Source organism: Lupinus angustifolius, chromosome LG20 (assembly GCF_001865875.1).
Source record: "Lupinus angustifolius cultivar Tanjil chromosome LG20, LupAngTanjil_v1.0, whole genome shotgun sequence".
Classification (NCBI taxonomy): Eukaryota; Viridiplantae; Streptophyta; class Magnoliopsida; order Fabales; family Fabaceae; genus Lupinus; species Lupinus angustifolius.
The window spans coordinates 12,713,705-12,735,750 of NC_032028.1; the positions used below are offsets into that span (position 1 = coordinate 12,713,705).

Consider the following 22,046-nt stretch of genomic DNA (forward strand, 5'->3'; position numbering starts at 1 on the left):
GTTGCTTTGTCTACCGCCAAAGCAGAATATATTGCTGCTGGCATGTGTTGCACTCAGATATTATGGATGAAACAACAACTGTTAGACTTTGGCTTAAAACTTGTAAAAATACCAATAAAATGTGATAATACTAGTGCCATAAATCTATAAAAGAACCTCATTCTGCATTCTAGAACTAAGCATTTTGAGATTAGACATTATTTTTTAAGAGATCATGTGCAAAAAGGTGACCGCATACTTGAATTTGTTGAAACCTCAAGGTAATTAACAAATATTTTCACCAAGCTGCTTCCACGGGACACATTCTCTGTGTTGCGCAAAGAACTTGGCGTACTTGATGAAAAATATCTAAACTAATTTGCTTTAGGAAAATTATATGCCTTTTTTTAACCTTGAATATATGTTTATAAGTGATATATGTTATGAATGCATACTTCCTTGCTTAACTTATCTTCATTATGTTTTTGTGCTTCCTTAGTGTGTCAAAATCCTTTAGGTTAGTGTCTTAGGAGTAGCACTCTTGCATACTCTATAAATCTCTAAAATGCACTGAAATCTGAGTTAATTATGTTAATAATTGATTGTTTTGTATCTTAATCGATTATTTGGAGTTCCAGTAACCAGATTTTTTTTCCTCTGGTTATAATCGATTAACGAGGGTCTTAATCGATTGCCTGGGCTAAAAAATCTGAAAATTTGAAAATTTAATTATGGTTAATCGATTAACCACTACAGATAATCGATTAAGGATAATAGTATATCAGCTTCAAGTGTCATTCTGGGTCATTTCCACTTAGAAACCTAAACCCTCTTTGCTTCCCCCGTTCTGAATCAATTCTCAAGTTGAGTGCTCCTAACCAAATCAATAGCTAATTCCCATACTATCTTATAGTTCCATCCTCCTACAACCCTCAATCTCTACAAAATCTGATTCTTTCCCCATTTTCCCGTTTTTAGAAACCCTAAATCCCAAATCTAGAAAATCGATTAATCATCTTCAATACCTGAAAGTATGAGTGAACCACGTAAAATGAGAGTGAAGCATACTGCCAAACGTGCAAGAGGAGGGGGAAATGGTTCTTCTTCTGCTTAAGGTGGTAGAAAGAATTTCAGTGACCCCTATTACTCTCCCATTCTCCAAGAAGCTCGATTGGCCAAGTTCTAAGGTAGAAAACAAACATACATTTGGTAAGCGGATGGGGAATGGCTGGTCGAACAAGGTTTTGAATTCCCACATGGACTGGAAATCCAAGGAGTGAATAAATTCTTGGAATTAAGAGATAAAATTTATCCTTTGCTCATTCGGGAATTTTACAACAATTTTAGGTATAAGGATGAGGTTTATTCTTCAATGGTTATGGGAAAAATGATAATTCAGGATGAGGAACTGTTTATGGAAGTTGGAGGTCTAACTAGAGATGGACCAATGTTAGGAGATTGTAACAATGACTCTTGGGACTCATTTGATGTTGTTGAAATGTACAAATCATGCCTAAGAGGGACTCACTTATTTGTACAATGAGAATTGACCAAAGATGGGTGATTATCTGTTGAAAACCGGCTCTTACATTACCTAATTGCATATAATTTAGTTCAAAGTAATACAAACCATACTCAACCTACAATCAATGATCTCAAGCTCATGTTCACCACAAGGGAAGGCATTGCTGCTAACTGGCCTTGAGAAATCTTGAAAGTTATGAATGGCATAGCTTCATCCTCATCAAGGTTGCTTACCTGTGGGATTTTTGTCTCCCATGTAATTGACTACGATGAAATGGACACGTTAGATGTGGACACAATGAATATGAACTCTCGAGATCACCTTGGTGGTGACAATCTTATTCACAAGATGGGCATATATAGTATGGAAATATATGGAAATATCAAGAATATCACAATGCCAACGTGATGAAGACTTACCGAATGAAGACTATGCTGAAAATCCTCGTGAGCCAAACCCTAAGAAACCACAAACTGAGGCAAATGTTGAGCCTTAAGTACCATCGTTTGGGCTTTCACACTTGGATGCTAAGGAACAACGCCTAAATGCATGAATTGATGGACATTTTCAGTCTTTGAGAATCTGTATGGCAGTTGAGTTTCAACAGCAGCACCAAGATTATCCGAGGAGCTTGAATGCTTCAGCTTTGTTATGAGCACCACTAGTGGCTTTTCATCACCCCGACCACCTCAAGAATAGCCTAGATAGGATTTTCTAGAGTCTAGAGTGCGTGTGTCTGCTTTTGTGATTGTATTTTGCTATTGGTTGTATTTTGTTGTTTCTTTTGAACTACATATATACTTGATGCACATAATTTGTAATATCTTGTAAACTTTGTTATTAACTTGGATTATATTTGAATTATTGTGTGAACCTTTGACTTTATCAAGTTGTGTATCTCTTCTATTGAATGGTTAATATACTCTATATGTGATTTAACCAAAATCATTAATCATTCTACGCAATATATGTCAAACTAACACAAATAGATATATCTCACAATTAATTTATGTCGTAATCTATCTTTATTATGAATAGTTGATTAACTCCATTACAATAATTGATTAATGATAAACACTATGCACTTGTTCAATTGTTTCTAGACTGCTTAATCAATTATCCTTCATTACTTAAACAATACCAGTAAAATTTATATAATATCATAGCTTTTTGATCATGTCAAAAGGAAGAGAAAGTGTTATTTGAGCTGTTTTGCAGGTTGCAATAAGCTTATGCATATAATCATGAAATGCTATCTTGTTTCACCTCTTACATGGTTTGAGGGGGAGAACAAAGTGAGGGGGAGTAGCACATTCTGATTCAACCATTGCAAACATTGTCCAGCATCAAGCCATCAAATAGAAGATCCGTTTCAGAGTTTGTCATCATCGAAAAAGGGGAGATTGAAATAGCAAATTGTCAAAGGATGCCATCATGATTTACGATAAGTGACAAAAATGCCTAAATTTCATACACTTTTTATGGCACTTATACTTGGCAAAAATGAGAAAACCAACTTAATTCAACACTTTTTGGATAAAATTTCACAATCTTTTACATAAGCTTTGTGTATTTCTTTTTTATTTTATTTTGTAGGATTTAGGTGGAAAGAAGAAGAAATAATTAAGTGCAAGCAAAGTGCTCAAAATAGGCCAAAATGATCCACACATGACATGCTTAAGCTTGACGTGGCAAGCTATATGCTTAGCCTTAAGCATGACTCAACAAAACTTGGCCTATGTGGAAAGCTTGAAGTCAACATGAAGTTGCTCACTAAGCAGCTTAGCTTGGACCAAACACACGCCAAGCAGTGTGACCATTCCAGTTACTATTGATGCCATTGTCCATGATGAAGAGAATTGGAGGAATTCAATTAAAGCCTACAAGGATGTCCTTGCAAGTAGCAGATAGATCCATAAAATACCCTGAAGGAGTTGTAGAGGATGTCCTCGTCAAAGTGGACAAATTCTTAATCCCTGTTGATTTTGCTGTCATTGATATAATTGAAGACACGGAAATCCCGCTCATTTTAGGGAGGCCCTATATGAGGACAACAAAAATGGGGATTGACATGGAAAATGTCAAATTACTATTCCGAGTTGCGGACGACGAAATCGAATTTGACATTTTCCATGCCATGCATCATCCGAAGGATAAAGGGAAATGTCTGCAACTAGATGTCATTGAAGAAATTTGTGGAGAGCAACCCCAACCTTATAATTCTTCGGAGTTGGAAGAAAAAAGAGTGGAAGAAGAAATCATCAGACATTTTTCTGATGAATTATTCCTTCACCAAAATCCAAGTGGATCAGCCGAAAAAGAATCAGAACTGGAACTGAAAGAATTGCCACCCCATTTAAAATATGTCTTTTTAAATGGGGACACCAACAATCCAGTTATAATCAATAGTGAGCTGTCCAAATTAGAAGAGGAAAAACTTATTTAAGTCTTGAAAAAGCATCAAGCGGCACTGTGATGGACCTTAAAAGATCTCCAAGGCATCAATCCATCATATTGCATGCATAAAATCATGATGGAAGATGATTACAAACCACGTGCTCAGCCACAAAGAAGACTTAATCCAGCAATGAAGGAAGTAGTGAGGAAAGAGATTGTAAAAATGTTAGAGGCTGGCAGCATGATTTATCCCATTTCAGATAGAAAATGGGTAAGTCCAGTCCAAGTGGTGCCAAAAAAAGGAGGGATGACGATGATCCAAAATGAAAACAATGAACTCATTCCGACCAGAGCTGTTACTGTTTGGAGAGTTTGTATTGATTACCGCAAACTCAAACCGCCACAAGAAAAAACCACTTTCCTCTACCCTTCATGGATCAAATGTTGAAGAGATTAGCCGGAAAAGCCTTCTACTGTTTCCTAGATGGGTATTCCGGATACAATCAAATTGTTGTAGATCCATTGGACCAAGAAAAGAGAGCATTTACATGTCCATTTGGTGTTTATGCATACAGAAAAATGCCATTTGGACTATGTAGTGCTCCTGCAACTTTTCAAAGATGCATGCTGGCTATCTTTGCTGATTTAGTGGAGAAATGCATCGAGGTCTTCATGGACGATTTTTCGGTATTCGGAGACTCTTTCGAAATTTGCTTAGCAAATTTGGAGACAGTTTTGGCAAGATGCGAGAAGACTAACTTGGTTCTGAATTGGGAGAAATGCCATTTCATGGTCACTGAAGGAGTTCTACTTGGGCATAAAATTTCAGCTAAAGGATTAGAAGTTGATAAAGCTAAAATAGAAGTGATCGAGAAGCTACCTCCTCCAACAAATGTTAAAGGAATCAGAAGCTTCCTCGGTCATGCTGGCTTCTATCATAGATTTATCAAGGACTTCTCCAAAATAGCTAAGCCTTTATGCAACTTGCTCTTAAAAGATTCTGGCTTTAACTTTAATAATTCCTGTTTAGAAGCATTTAAACAGTTAAAATCGTGCTTGGTAACTGCTCCTGTCATTACTGCACCTAACTGGAAATTGCCATTTGAACTAATGTGTGATGCAAGCGATTATGTAGTTGGTGCAGTTCTAGGACAGAGAAGAGAACGGGTATTTCATGCAATACACTATGCTAGCAAAGTTCTAAATGAAGCACAAATTAATTACACTACTACTGAAAAAGAAATGCTAGCAATAGTATTTGCATTGGAAAAATTTAGAAGTTATTTTCTTGGAGCAAAAACAATTGTTTATACTGATCATGCTGCAATCAAATATCTTCTAAAGAAACCCGATTCCAAACCACGATTAATTAGATGGGTGTTACTTTTGCAGGAATTTGATTTAGAAATCCGCGACAAAAGTGGTAAGGAAAACCAGGTCGCGGATCATCTGTCAAGACTGGTCAATACAGAAGTCACGATAAAAGAGTAAGAAATAGCTGAAACATTTCCTGATGAAAAGCTATTTCAACTTCAGACTAGACCATGGTTTGCTGATATATCAAATTATAAAGCCTCAGGTATAATCCCTAAACATTTTAATTATTAGCAAAAGAAAATTTTTCTCAAAAAAATGAATCAATATGTCTGGGATGATCCTTATTTTTTTTAAAAAGGAACCAATAACATTATCAGACGATGTGTTGATGAAAATGAGGCCAAAAAAATATTATGCCATTGCCATAATTCGGCTTATGGGGGACATTACAATGGGTATGTCCAAAAGTGTGATGCATGCCAAAGGTACGGGGGACTTGGGAAACAAAGTGAAATGCCTTTACAAAATATTATAGAAATAGAAATTTTTGATTGTTGGGGCATTGACTTTATGAGACCTTTTCCATCATCATTTTCAAATGAATATATCTTGATGGCTGTTGACTATGTTTCCCGCTGGGTACAAGCATTAACAACATCCAAAGCCGATGCAAAAGAATATTTTTACGCGTTTTGGCACACCAAGAGTATTAATAAGTGATGGGGGATCTCATTTTATAAATTCCCAATTGAAAAGAACCCTAGAATTTTATAATGTTAAACACAAGGTAGCATCACCGTATCACCCACAAACCAATGGCCAAGCAGAAGTATCAAACAGAGAATTAAAAAGAATTTTAGAAAAAAAAACAGTCTCTGCTTCAAGAAAAGACTGGTCACAAAAACTAGGTGATACTCTTTGGGCCTATATATCTGCATTTAAATCACCAATAGGCAAAACTCGATATCAACTTGTTTATGGCAAAGCTTGTCATGTACCAGTTGAATTGGAGCATAAAGCCTATTGGGCCCTCAAATTTCTAAACTTTGATTTAAAGGATGTAGAGATTAAAAGACAAGATCAACTCTATCAATTGGAAGAAATATGGTTCCAAGCATATGAGTCCTCAAGACTATATAAAGAGAAAACAAAAAAGTACCATGACTCCATAATTAAAAAGAAAAACTTTTATCAAGGGCAGAGGGTACTTTTATTCAATTTAAGGCTCAAGATACTTCCCGAAAAATTCAAGACCAGATGGACAGGGCCATTTGTAATTAAGGAAGTTTTGTCATTAAGGAAGTAAAAGAATACGGAGCAGTTGAATTGAAAGACCCCAAGACGACATCAACTTGGGTGGTAAACGGACAGAGGTTAAAAACTTATTTGGGTGATGAATCAGGCACCATCATCAATGATCAAAAAACATAATCTCATCCAAAATCTGACGTCAAGCTAATGACGTTAAAAGAGCACTAACTGGAAAGCAATCCAGTATGTGGTAAAAATTAAATTCCTTCAATTTTTTTCAAAATTTTATTTCAAGTTAAACAGAATTTTTAAATCTCACCAAGTAAAGCCCAAATTTTTTTTAGGCTTGAGGACAAGCCTTCATTTAAAAAGCGAGGACAAGAACTTGATGTAATTTAAAAAAAAATTCTTTTTTTACTAGATTGTGTAAATATGTAAAAAGTACATTTGTTTGTTAAAAAAAACTCAAAATTTTCAAAACCGAAAACAAAATGGCCAAAACACATTTTTTGACGCATGATCACATGATTAAAAATGTTAACCATACTTTAAATTAAGCTTGGTTGAGCAAAATGAGATGTATGCTAAACTTTTGTGGAAAAGTCACATAATGTCATAACTTGAAAATTTTTGCAAATTGAAAATCAATTTTATGTAACAAGATCTTTGCAAATATTTTTGTATTAAAAAGTGTGAATCCAAACCAACTAAGGGAGTGAGCCAAACACATGAGTGAGAATCAACATTTGATTTGTCTAATTAGACTTGTTTGAATCTTTAAATCTCTTAATTGCATAAAAATGATAAGAAGTGATCAAGGCATTTTCTTTGATTATTTGAACCAAAGTCCAAAAAGTCCAAACCAAGTTAGGAACATCCTTTGTAAGCCCCTTTGAGCCAAACAAATGAAATGAATTTTTTTAAACTGTCCCATAAAACCGAATTGAAAAGAATGTTCTAAGAGAGCATTAAATTTTAAAAGAATAGTTTGAAAAAATCAAGTTGGGGGGAAAATTGGTGGACTTTGCTTCTTAAAAGAAAAAGAAAAACTCAATCTTCAAACTAAAATAAAAAGAGATTGAGAAAAATAGAAGCCAAGGTTCAAAGTTAAAGAGGTTGAAAAAATAATGGAGAAAAAAAAGAAGAGTAAAAGTATTCCGTTGAGAAAAATTTCAAAAATGCTTTCTCTTTAAACTTAGCCTTGAAAAATCTAGAAAAACCATTATCCAAACCAAGCCTCATTACAACCAAAAAGAAGACCTGAGTGATCTTTGATTGATTATGCAATTTAAGAGAATAGGTGAGATGAAAAACAATTTTAAATTATTACAAACAATTGTTTGAAAATTTTGAATGAAACACTTACACTTAAAAAGTTCCAATTTTGAACTTGTGTGAAAGAAAGACTTTTGTTAGAAAACTATTTGCTTAGGTCAATTGTTACATATTTTTTATAACAAAAGCATCTAAATTCTTGTTTGAAGCATTATGTGTCAAAATTCACAATTTATGAAAAAAATCTCATTGAAATCTATTTTTTTGACATGCTTAAACATTTGAAATCATGTTGATCATCATCATCATCATCATTTTTAGCCAAATTGATTTTTCGGATAAATTTCACCTTCTGTTTGAGGACAAACAAAGTTCTAAGTTGGGGGGAGTTTGATAAGTGCCAAACATACCTAAAAATCATACACTTTTATGGCTGTTATCTTAAGCATAATTGAGAAAAACCAACTTAAGACAATACTTTTTGTATAAAATATCACAATTTAGTATATTTGTGTTTGTATTTCCTTTTTATGTATTTTGTAGGAATTAAAATGAAGAAAATAAGAGAAAAGATTCATGGTCAATAAAGCAAAAAAGTCAAGAAAATCAAGATGTTCAACCAGGTAGCTGGGCCGGTCAGAAATCTGCTTGACACGGTCAGACACGAGCTTGGCACAAGACCAAGCTGCTGAACAACCTGCTTAGAGATCCAACCAAGCAGCTCAGCGGAGAACCAGACTCCTGACCAGATCAGCAAGCACCAAGCCACGTCTCACACGGTCAGAAGCTACTGAACAAGTAGCTCAGCGGTGAAGCAGGTGCGCTGGGCGGTGCGTACCAGAATTGACTTAACCATCAAGCACACCATGAAGTCCTCCATGACCCCACCTCAATTAGCCCACCATAGGCTTTTCAGAAGTAGCTCAGAATAGCTGGTCTCATAGCCTACAACTAGCTTTGATGAGTCATGCACAAGGAGGTGACTAAGCTACTTGGTAAAGGGACCAAACCCATGCTGAAAGGTTTGGTTAGCTGCTGAGCGGTCCAGCTAAGCAGCTCAGCGGTCTGGCATGAGGCCTATAAATAGGAGGCCAATTCCTTCGAGCAACATATCACAATTCATCATAAAATCATCTCAAAAACACTTGAAAGAAGCAATTCTCTCATTAGGAACTTCTCTTTGAAGTTCTTTCTCCATTTCTTAGTTTAGAGTTTTTATTTCAAGTAAGTTTTGTAATTTTTAGTTTAGAATTCAAGAGGAGAAAAGGAGAAGGCAAATGAGATGCAAAAATCAATTTTGTACTCTCATTTGGAACTCAAAAGTATCCCATCCTTGGATGGATGGCTCATGCTCCTAAACATTTTCTTTTGAACAAGGTTATGTAATTTCTACTTCTTCTTCATTTACAAAAGTTTGGATTTTAATCATTCAAGTTGGTGCTTTGGTTAATATTATTTGTTTGAGAAGTACTTAATGCTCTTTTTAGATTGATCACCTAAAAAATGATTTCAAGTCAATAAAATTACTTGTCTCAAACACTTAACAAATAAACTAATACTTAGTTTATTTGCCAAGTTAAGCATGATTTTCTTAAGATCTTACATTCATCACTCATTCAATATTAGAGTCGCCAATGGTTAGGGTGTGACAACCTAATCTCTTTTATGGCTATAATATTGTTTAAGTGATGAATATAAGTGTTTATCATTCTACCATTTTAGGATATACACTAAAAGGAGGATTTCAGACCTTGGTGTTTGGGGTTAACCAAAGTAAAACATAAGAACTTGTCTAAGTAGTTCAAACTCAAAAGAAGATGAGAAATATATTTTCCTTATTCAAAAAGATTTTGTCTCCTCAAGAATTTGTTAATATTTAGTTTTTATGTTTTGTTGTTACTTATTTATATTCACTTCAATTCAAAACCATCAAAATATGTTCAACTCCATTATTTGTGCATTGACATATTTATATGATTCATTTTATTAGGCAATTCCTTGTGGTTCGAAATAATCCTATACTATATTACAATTGAATCTTGAAAGAGGTGTAAATTGTAAAATAGTAAAGTGTTATCAATAAATTTATTTGTTGAAAACACCTTTTAATATACAAAAGTGATGAAACTAACTTACTAACTTTTATTTATTGTTATTTACTTTCCGCATTTTATTTATTCTTTAATACCAACCTTCCTTAAGGAAGAAGTTTGGTTTGTTAATAAAATGAACCCGAAAGGGAGTAAATAAATAAAAGGTCACTAAATTTATTATTCTTTTGTTCTTTATTTATTTATTTGTATCTAACAACTAACTATTCATCACTTTAATATATTAGAATACCATTAAACCGGTGTTGGAATTTATTCCACAAAACCAAGATGGTATTCAAAGGTAATAAGTAATTGCTTCGATACCATTATACCGGTGTTAGAATTTATTCTAACAAAGCCGAGATGGGAAAAAGAAGGAATGACTTACTTACATGATTATTAAAGAAGTAACTTGTAACTGGAATATTCTTGAAACCATTATACCGACGTTGGAATTTATTTCAACAAAGCCGAGATGGCGAACAAAGAATATAACCGAGTTCTCTTACTTAATTAAACAAAATGAACATAAAAAAATGAGAGTATTAATCTTTCATCAAATTGACACTACTGTCAGGACGATTTGTTGAGAGGAGAAAACTCCCAACTAAAATAAACATCGTAAAACGCCTTTCAACAATGCAAGCATCTCCTACAGTACCTTAATGAAGGGAAAGATGATGTATAATAATCTTAAGAATATCCAATAATTTCCCAAGTTTCTTTTCTAATTTTGCCTTTGCTAATCTTTGGAGAAAAGGAACTGGTGGTACATATGGTGGCAGAGCTATATACTTAGACACTTTTTCTAAATTTTATTCCCCATTAGGGGGTTGTGTCTCAGTATGTTCCTCTTCCACTTGTGTATCTTTTCTAGTTTGAGAAATATCACTTAGTTCCTTTCCACTCCTTAATTTGATAGCCTTACAATATTCATTATTTGGATTTTTTGGTTGTCCTGGAAACATCCTTGTTTGTCCATTAGGATTACTAGCTTGTTGGGAAATTTGTGTTTCCAGCATTTTACCATGGATGGTCAGGGTTTCTATTTTAGAATTCAAGTCATTGAGCATGTTTGAAAAACTTTTATTAATCATGACTTGATCTTCATGAAATTTATTTTGGTTAGCAAGCATTTTTCCTGACCATCCATTAGTGTTTTAAGAGTAGGATCAATAGGAGAAGATTGTACTTGTGGAAACCATAATGTAGGTTTCCTATTACGTTGCTCATCTTGATGTTGATGATGTATAGTGTTGTTGCTCCTCTAGTAATTGGTTAGCCAGAATTTTGGTATTGTTTTGCCTGTATGGTGGGCTGAATTGCTGCTCACTCCTCTCCTTGTAGTCATAGTAATTGCATGATTCAGGTTGTTCATTAGCCCAAGCTCCACGTACAAGTTCAATGAATTTTTTGCATTCATACCACTCATGCGCTTTTGTACCACATCCCTCACATGTTGTAGTTATAGACCCAATAGCATTAGCATTGTATTTTTCAAGCTTTCTAAACCTTTGAGAAAGGTTCTCCAGTGTGGAAATTACCTTTTCCATTTGGTTTCCTAAGTATTATGCACTAGAGTCTCTCATTAAATGATGTCTCCTCTCATTCGCCCATTAGTGATGATTGTAAACCACATTCTCTATGATCTTTGAAGAAACATCAATTCTTTTTCACATGAAGACACCACCTACTGAAGAGTCCAACAATTGTTGTGATGGAAAAACTAGTCCAATGTAGAAGTTCTGAACCAGCATCCAAGGTGGAATACTATGATGAGGACAAGCTCCAGCCAGCTCATTTAATCTTTCCCATGCCTCAATAATTAACTCCCCATCCTTTCGATTGAAGTTTTGGATGAGGTGCCTATAGTGCACCATTTTGAAAGGAGGAAAGTATTTGTTGAGAAAAACATTCTCCATAGTACGTCATGTTGCTTGATTTTCAGCATTTTGATTTCTTAGCCACATCTTCGTTCTATTTTTAAGGGCATATGGAAACATTTAGAGATGAATGACATCTTCAGAAGCCCCATAGATCCTTACAATCTCACAAAATTTGAAGAACTGATCAATATGGGTATTCAGGTCTTCGTGAGCTCCTCCTCCAAATTGGTTTTGCATCACCATTTGGATCAGTGCATATGGCATAAAAAAGTTCTCTGCCTTAATATCTAGGCAGATTATTCCAGGACGTGAACTATAAGCATTGGGGGTTGCGTACTCACGATGTGGTTTTTCATCTCGTTCAGCCGTTGCTTGTACACACGTACATCTTTCACATGTTCTTTCTATTTTTTAACTTCTTCTACGAAATGTCCTTTCTGGCTTTGAGTAGTAATTGAATAACCTACAGAGGTACAAAAAAAGGAAAGCACGTAATACACTAGATTTAAGTAATAAATTAATTGAGAATCCAAGAAATTTTGACACAATCCCCAACAATGGCGCCAAAACCTTGATAGGGAAATCATAAAGGCATGATTATTTCGTCAAGTAATACAAGATCGATCCCACGAAGACTAGAAAATTCCTTTAATTGTAACAATTAATTTATACTTAACTCAAATAAGGATTAAAATTGAATTTAGAACAGTTGAACTGTCCTATATGAAATTATGTCATAAAGTAATAAAATATTTGTGACTCCCTCCCTAGCACAAAATAAAATTTTTATATACAACAACGTCAACCACAATCTTGGTTAATTATATCTCAGATCTTGAAAATAGTACATAATTTTTTTTCTTCTTCTAGTATTCATCAAAATATAATATAAGTAGGTTACGTATAGATATGTTTTAATAACAACATTCATGGATATATGGTTCCAAAATATAGTACAAGTCATCATATACATAAGTTCATCACCAACATATCCATATCAATACTAATATAGTAAATATATACATATAAGTAACAAAACATCCTGATCCCTAGGTGTCCACTACGCTATATATACCATAAAATATTATATGACAAAGTTATACATACCCCAATTACTATTGCATCAGTCTCACCTCCTCACACTATTGCCCTCCTGCACTACCCTCCTCTAAGCCCTCCTCTGTATCATCCGCATCACTAGAAATGTATATCATGCCATTGCCACTAGTAGGCTAGACGGGTAAGGGGGAGTACTCTGGTGAAGGAGATGATCGGGCCCTCTTCCTAAGGCCACGAGGATCAACTTTGTCATTGCAGGTTCATCCGTGCACCTTGTGAGAAGGAGATCCTGGAACGTACTTCAGAGTTTCCTTCACTGTGGGGGAGGATGAATCCCAGTGACTCCACGAAGGTGAGAGGCACCAACAAAAATGACATAATGAAATCCCCTGAGTTGTCTAAGGATGACTCCCCTGGACCACTAATGGTCACGTAGTGGGACATCTCACCGAAGGTATCCGGATGCCTCGTGATGGCTCAGCCCTATGGTTGAAGTGATGGGAGGAACCAGGAGAAAAACAAAGAAGACTAGTAGGAGGAGGAACATACCTAAAAGGAGTAGGAGGAGGTATTAGTCGTAATTCATAGCCGTCTGGAATGAGCATAACATATACCGTTGGCATGGTAGAGCGACTGAGGAGTGGTACTCTAAACCATGGTGAATGGGTGTTGCGAATGTCTTCATCTCCCCGAAATACTGCTCGATACCTGCCAACCTCAACCTCTCCATGAGGGAGAGACACTATCTCTATCACACAAGGGGATCCACGAAGGAAGGCCTGGAATCCATCACTACATGTAAGGGTGAGTTGGAGAGTAAGTATCTACATATACACATGCAAATTAATATAATATAAATGTATTAAAAATATTAATAGAAGTCTGCAATAATCACATGTTTATCACAATCATATCAATGCACAATAATGTCCGGCGTTGGAATTTATTTCAACAAAGCCGAGATGGCGAACAAAGAATAAAACCGAGTTCACTTACTTAATAAAATAAAAAGGAAACACACCGAAATGAGGTAATTTCCGCTTTCAACAAATTGGCACTACTGCTAGGATGATTTGTTGAGAGGGGAAACCTTCCCCCAAAATAAACCTTTGAACATCACTTCATGGTGACTGAGGGAGTGGTCATGGGGCACAAGATCTCTTCTTGGGGGATTGAAGTTGACAATGAAAAAAATGAGGTTATCAAGGAGCTCCCACCACCACTCAATATCAAGGGAATCAGAAGTTTTTGTGGCCATGTAGGATTTTACAGGCGACTCATTAAAGACTTTTCTAAAATTGCAAAACCACTCAGTAATCTACTAAACAAAGATATTGTCTTTCAATTTTGATGTTGAGTGTGCAAAAGCTTTTGAAACTCTAAAACAAAAACTTATTTTTGCTCCTGTCATAGTCTCCCCTGACTGGCACTTAGATTTTGAACTAATGTGTGATGCCAGTGATTATACCATCAATGCTGTACTCGGACCGATAAAATCTAAGGTTTTCCATGCCATACATTATGCTAGCAAAGTACTGAACGAGGAACAAATCAACTATGCCATAATAGAGCAAGAACAGCTAGCAATTGTGTATGCCTTTGAAAAGTTTAGATCCTACTTGATTAGATTAAAGGTTATAATTTTCACTGATCATGCTGCTATTTAATATTTCCTAACCAAATCGGATTCCAAACCGTGATTGTTGCGATGGGTGTTATTATTGCAGAAATTTGAGGCCATGGTTCCAAGCTAGTTCGTAGGTAATTCTTGTAATTTTCTCTTAGAATTCAATAGGAGAAAGGAGTTGGCAAATATAATGCAAAAGTTAATTTTGTAATCACATTTGGGTCCAAAAGCATCTCATCCTTCGATACATGGTTAATGCTCCTAAACATCGATTTGGATTATGGTGTAATGTTATTTCTTTTCTTCATTTGTATCATCTTTTAATTTCAATATATTCAAGTTATTACTTTTGGTTGATTTTAATTCTTGAAGAAGTTCTTAATGCGATTTTAGCTTGATCACCTAAAACTTGGTTTAAAGATCCAAAAAGGCTTCTTCTTAAGGTATTGACAAATGAACTAAAATGTATAACCTACACCTTAGTTCACTCGCTATAACCTACAACTAAATAAAGTTAATGGAGCCTGAAGTAGGGTGTGACAATCTACTCCGACGAGTGACAGTTAATTATTATTTAGTGTATTACATAAGGTTTGAAAATCATCATTGCATACTAGGACACTAGATGGGGGATTAAGACTTGGTGTTTGGAATTAGCCAAAGTATAACACCTAACGTGATTTAATGTTTTGAAAATCATTTGAGTATAGAAATCATTCCATATATTAAACCAAATTTCTGCTCAAGAATTTGTGAATATTTGTTTATGTTTCCTTGTTAACTTTTATGCAACATAACCCAAAAATTATCAAAAAGTTGTTAATCATTATTTTTTCTATAATATGCCTATATGATTTTCTTCTATTAATGTAATTACCTTTGGATTGACATAACCCTATACCATAATACAATTGAATCTTGAAAGAGATGCAAGCGTAAAATAGTAAAGTGTTAACTTATACCTTTACTCATTTATTTATTGCTTTATTCATTTACTCTTTATACCAACCCTTTGAAAGAAGTGGTATGGTTAACTACTAACTTTATTCTTTTATTCATTTTATTATTCGTAGATACCAACCATTCGTAACAAATGATATGGTAAACTTAATAAAATAAGATCAACCTTTATGGTACTGTTAAAAGAAATCCGAAAAGGAAGTAAATAAATAAAGTAACCAATAAATTGTTCATCACTATTACTCTAATAATCAAAATAAATAAACTTGCAAGGCAACCCTAATCATCTTGTCTCCAAAGTGACACTTTCTAGTTCACATTGTATTAGTCAAAAGTGTTTGACAATGTAGTATAATACAAGGAGAAAGGTTTAAACCTTGTTGAGGACATGTTGAACGAATGTGGTTTGACAATTTTGATACTTTCTTAGTGATATCATATGACTCAAAAGTGTTTGAGAGTGTAATCTAATACTTGGAGAAGAGAGTAAACCTTATTAAGGACATTTTGAATGGAATTGTAGTCAATTGGATTCTCCTACGCGTATGAACATGGTCTGACAACTGTGATACCTCCTTGTTGACATCATATGACTCAAAAGTGTGAGAGTGTAATCAAATAACAAGAGAACGATATAATCCTTATTAACGACATGTTGAATGGAATTGTAGTCAATTGGACTCACATGTGTGTATCAATGTGGTATAACAATTGTGATACTTCTGATTTGACAAATATGGCGTAAAAGAGTTTGAGAGTGTAATCTAATACTAGGATAAGGGTGAAAACCTTATTAACGACATGTTAAATGGAATTATAGTCATTTGGACTCTCATATGTGTATGAACATGGTATAACAATTGTGATACCTTCTGGTTGCTTCTTATGACTCAAAATTGTTGGACATTGTAATCTAATAGTAGGACTAGAGTTTAAACCATATTAAGGACATGTTGAATGGAATTGTAGTCAAGTGGACTCCCTTAGGTGTTTGAACCTGGTATAGGAAAATTGGTACGACAATTATGGTACTTTCTAGTTGACATCGTATGACTCTAAAGTGTTTAAGAGTGTAACTTAATGCAAGGAGAATAGTTTGAACCTTATTGAGGATACGTTAATTGAAATTGTATCCAATTGGACTCTAATGGGTATATGAAAGTGATATGACAATTGTGATACCTTCTAGATGACATTGTATTATTAAAAAGTGTTTGACAGTGTAAGATAATACAAGGAGAACGGTTTAAACCTTCTTGAGGATATGTGGAATGAAACTGTAGTTAATTAGACTCTCATGGGTGTATGAACGTGGTTTGAAAATTTTAATAGTTTCTTAGTGATATCCTATGACTCAAAAGTGATTGAGAATGTAATCTAACACTAGGAGAAGGGTTTAAACTTTATTAAGGACATGTCGAATGGAATTATAGTCAATTGGGTTATCCTAGGTGTATGAACGTAGTATGAAAATTGTGATACTTTCTTGTTCACGTCATATGGCTCAAAAGTATTTGAGAGTGTAATCTAATAACGGGAGAACGATATAAACCTTATTTAGGACATGTTGAATGGAATTGTAGTCAAATTAACTCTCATATGTGTAGGAACATGGTATGACAATTGTGATACTTTCAATTTGACAAACATTACATAAAAGAATTTGAGAGTGTAATCTAATACTAGGAGAAGGCTGAAAACCTTATTAAGGACATGTTGAATGGAAATGTAGTCAATTGGACTCTCATGGGTGTATGAACATGGTATGACAATTATGATATTTCCTTGTTGACGTCTTATGACCCAAAAGTGTTTGATGGTGTAATATAATACTATGACTAGAGTTTAAACCATATTAAGGAGATGATGAATGGATTTGTAGTCAAGTGGGCTCTCTTAGGTGTATGAACCTGGTATAGGAAAATTGTGATACTTTCTAGATGACATCATATGACTCAAAAGTCTTTGAGAGTGTAATCTAATACTAGTGGATGGGTTTAAACTTTATTAAGGGCTTTCAAAATGAAATTTGGTTAATTGGACTCTCATAGGTGTATGCACTTGACACGACAATTATGATACTTTCTAGTTAACATTGTATGACTATAAAGTGTTTGAGACTATAATCTAATACTAGGACAAGGGTGGAAACCTTATTAAGGACATTTTGAAAGGAATTGTAGTCAATTGGATTCTCATGGGTGTATGAACGTGTTATGGAAATTGTGATAATTCTTTGTTGACGTCTTATGACTCAAAAGTGGTGGAAAGTGGAATCTAATACTGGGACTAGAGTTTTAGACCATATTAAGAACATGTTGATTGGAATTGTAGTCAATTGGACTCTCTTAGGTGTATTAACTTGGTAGAAAAATTGGGATAATTTCTAGATAACATCATATGACTCAAAATTGTTTGGGAGTGTAATCTAATACTAGTGGAAAAGTTTAAACCTTATTAAGGACTTTTAGAATGGAATTTGGTCAATTGGACTCTCATGGGTGTATGAACTTGATACGATAATTAAGATATTTTCTAGTTGACATCATATGACTCAAAAGTGTTTGAGAGTGTAATCTAATAATAGGAGAAAGGTTAAAACCTTATTAAGGACATGTTAAAAATAATTGTATTCAATTCAACTCTAATGGGTATATGAAAGTGTTATGATAATTGTGATACTTTCTAGTTCATATTTCATTATTCAAAAGTGTTTGACAATGTAATATAATAGAAGGAGAAAGGTTTAAAGCTTGTTGAGAACATGTTGAATGAAATTATAGTCAATTAGACTCTCATGGATGTATGAATGTGGTTTGACAATTTTGATACTTTGTTAGTGATATCATATGACTTAAAAGTGTTTTAGAGTGTAATTTAATACTAGGAGAAGAGTTTAAACATTATTAAGGACATGTTGAATGGAGTTGTAGTCAATTAGATTCTCCTAGGTGTATGAATATGGTATGACAATTGTGATACTTCCATGTTCACGTCATATGAATCAAAAGTGTGAGAGTATAATCTAATAATGGGAGAACGATATAAATCTTATTTAGGGCATGTTGATTGGAATTTCAGTCAATTTGACTCTCATCTGTGTAAGAACTTGGTTTGACAATTGTGATACTTTCTAATTGACAAATATTATGTAAAAGAATTTGAGTGTAATCTAATACTAGGAGACCCTTATTAAGGACATGTTGAATGGAATTGTAGTCAATTGGAGTCTCATGGGTGTACGAACGTGGTATGGCAATTGTGATACATCCTTGTTGACATCGTATGACTCAAAAGTTTTTGATTGTGTAATCTAATACGACTAGAGTTTAAACCATATTAAGGAGATGCTGAATGGAATTGTAGTCATGTGGCTCTCTTAGGTGTATGAACTTGGTATAGGAAATTTGTGATACTTTCTAGATGACATCATATGACTCAAAAGTCTTTGAGAGTGTAATCTAATACTAGTGGATTGGTTTAAACCCTATTAAGGACTTTCAGAATGAAATTTGGGCAATTGGACTCTCCTAGGTGTATGAACTTGACACAACAATTATGATACTTTCTAGTTATCATCGTATGACTCTAAAGTGTTTGAGAGTGTAATCTAATACTAGGACAAGGGTGAAAACCTTATTAAGGACATGTTGAATGGAATTGTAGTCAATTGGATTCTCATGGGTGTATGGACGTGCTATGGCAATTGTGATAATTCCTTGTTGACGTCTTATGACTCAAAAGTGTTGGAAAGTGTAAACTAATACAAGGACTAGAGTTTAAACCATATTAAGGACATGTTGAATGGAATTTTAGTCAAGTGGACTCACTTAGGTGTATGAACTTGGTAGAAAAATTGTGATAATTTTTAGATGACATCATATGACTCAAAAGTGTTTGGGAGTGTAATCTAATACTAATGGAACGGGTTAAACCTTATTAAGGACTTTTAGAATGGAATTTGGTCAAATGGACTCTCATGGGTTTATGAACTTGGTACAACAATTATGATACTTTCTAGTTGACATCATATAACTCAAAAGTGTTTGAGTGTGTAATCTAATAACAGGAGAAATGTTAGAACCTTATTAAGGACATGTTAAACATAATTGTATTCAATTGAACTCTAATGGGTATATGAAAGTAGTATGATAATTGTGATACTTTCTAGTTTACATTGCATTAGTCAAAAGGTTTAAACCTTGTTGAGGACATGTTAAATGAAATTGTAGTCAATTTGACTCTCATGGGTGTATGAATGTGGTTTGACAATTTTGATACTTTCTTGGCGATATCATATGACTCAAAAGTGTTTGAGAGTGAAATCTAATACTAGAAGAAGGGTTTAAACATTTTGAAGGACATGTTGAATGGAATTGTAGTCAATTGGATTCTACTAGGTGTATGAATGTTGTGTGACCATTGTGATACTACCTCGATAACATTATATGACTCAAAAGCTTTTTATAGTTTAATTTAATAACGAGGGAACAATATAAACCTTATTAAGGACATGTTGAATGGAATTTTAGTCAATTGGACTCCCATGGGTGTATCAATGTGTTATCTTAATTATGATACTTTTGATTTGGCATATATGACGTAAAAGTGTTTGAGAGTGTAATCTAATAATAGGAAAAGGGTGAAAATATTATTTAGGACATGTTGAATGGAATTGTAGTCAACTGGAATCTCATGGGTGTATGAATGTGGTTTTTGCAATTATGGTATTTCCTTGTTGACGTCATATGACTCAAAAGTGATGAACAATGTAATCTAATACTAGGACTAGAGTTTAAACCATATTAAGGACATCTTAAATGAAATTGTAGTCTAGTGGGCTCTCTTAGGTGTTTAAACTTGGTATGAAGATAGTGATACTTTCTAGATGACATCATATGACTAAAAAGTGTTTGAGAGTGTAATCTAATACAAGTGGAAGGGTTTAAATCTTATTAAGGACTTTTAGAATGCAATGTGGTCAAGTTTTTTTCTTATGGGTGTATGTACTTGATAGGAAAATTATGATACTTTCTTCTTGACATCGTTTGACTCTAAAGTGTTTGAGAGTGTAATTTAATACCAGGAGAAAGGTTTAAACCTTATTAAGGACATGTTAAATGTAATTGTATTCAAATGGACTGTGATGGGTATATGAAGTGATATGACAATTGTGATTCTTGGCAGATCACATTTTATAAGTCAAAAGTGTTTGATAGTATAATACAATTCAAGGGGAAAGGTTTAAACCTTGTTGAGGACATGTTGAATGACATTATAGTCAATTAAACTCTCATGGGTGTATGAATGTGATTTGACAATTTTAATACTTTGTTAGTGATATCATATGACTCAAAAGTGTTTGAGAGTATAATCTAATACTAGGAGAAGGGTTTAAACCCTATTAAGGACATGTTGAATGGAGGTTTTGTCAATTGGAATCTCCTAGGTGTATGAATGTGGTATGACAATTGTGATAATTCCTTGTTCACGTCATATGAATCAAAAGTGTGAGAGTGTAATCTAAAAATGGGATAACGATATAAACCTTATTTAGGACATGTTGAATGGAATTGTAGTCAATTTGACTCTCATGTATGTACGAACGTGATATGATAATTGTGATACTTTCGATTTGTCAAATATTACATAAAAGAGTTTGAGAGTGTTATCTAATAATAGGAGAAGGGTGAAAACCTTATTAAGGACATGTTGAATGGAATGGTAGTCAATTGGACTCTCATTGGTGTATGAATGTGGTATGGCAATTGTGATACTTCCTTGTTGACGTCTTATGACCAAAAAGTGTTTGATGGTGTAATATAATACTAGGACTAGAGTTTAAACCATATTAAGGAGATGCAAAATGGATATGTAGTCAAGTGGGCTCTCTTAAGTGTATGAACCTAGTATAGGAAAATTGTGATACTTTCTAGATGACATCATATGACTTAAAAGTCTTTAAGAGTGTAATCTAATACTGGTGGATGCGTTTAAACCTTGTTATGGACTTTCAAAATGGAATTAAGTTAGTTGGGCTCTCATAAGTGTATGAACTTGGCACAACAATTATGATACTATGTATTTAACATCGTATGACTCTAAAGTGTTTGCGAGTATAATCTAATACTAGGAGAAGTGTGAAAACCGTGTTAAGGACATGTTGAATGGAAATGTAGTCAATTGGATTCTCATGGGTGTATGAACGTGCTATGGAAATTGTGATAATTCCTTGTTGATGTCTTATGACTCAAAAGTGTTGCAAAATGTAGTATAATATTAGGACAAGAGTTTAGACCATATTAAGGACATGTTGATTGGAATTGTAGTCAACTGGACTCTCTTAGGTGTATGAATGATAAGTGCCAAAAATGCCTAAATTTCATACACTTTTTATGGCATTTAGGTGTAGATATGCTTTGTGTATTTCTTTTCTAGTTTATTTTGTAGGATTAGGTAGAAAAGAGATGGAATATTCAAATGCAAGCAAAGTGCTCAATATAGGCCAAAATGATCCATACATGACATGCTTAAGCTTAGCATTACAAGCTCTGTGCTTAGCCTTAAGCATGACTCATCAACTTGGCTTATGTGGCAAGCAGGAAGTCAACAAGAAGTTGCTCACTAAGCTGCTTAGCTTGGACCAAATGCACGCCCAACGTGACCTGGACACCAAC

The 22,046-nt window shown here is 34.2% G+C and overlaps 1 pseudogene; it reads left to right on the forward strand.

Moving 5' to 3' along the window:
* The window catches only part of LOC109335496, a 92,194-nt pseudogene continuing 75,885 nt past the window's right edge, over positions 5,738-22,046 (forward strand).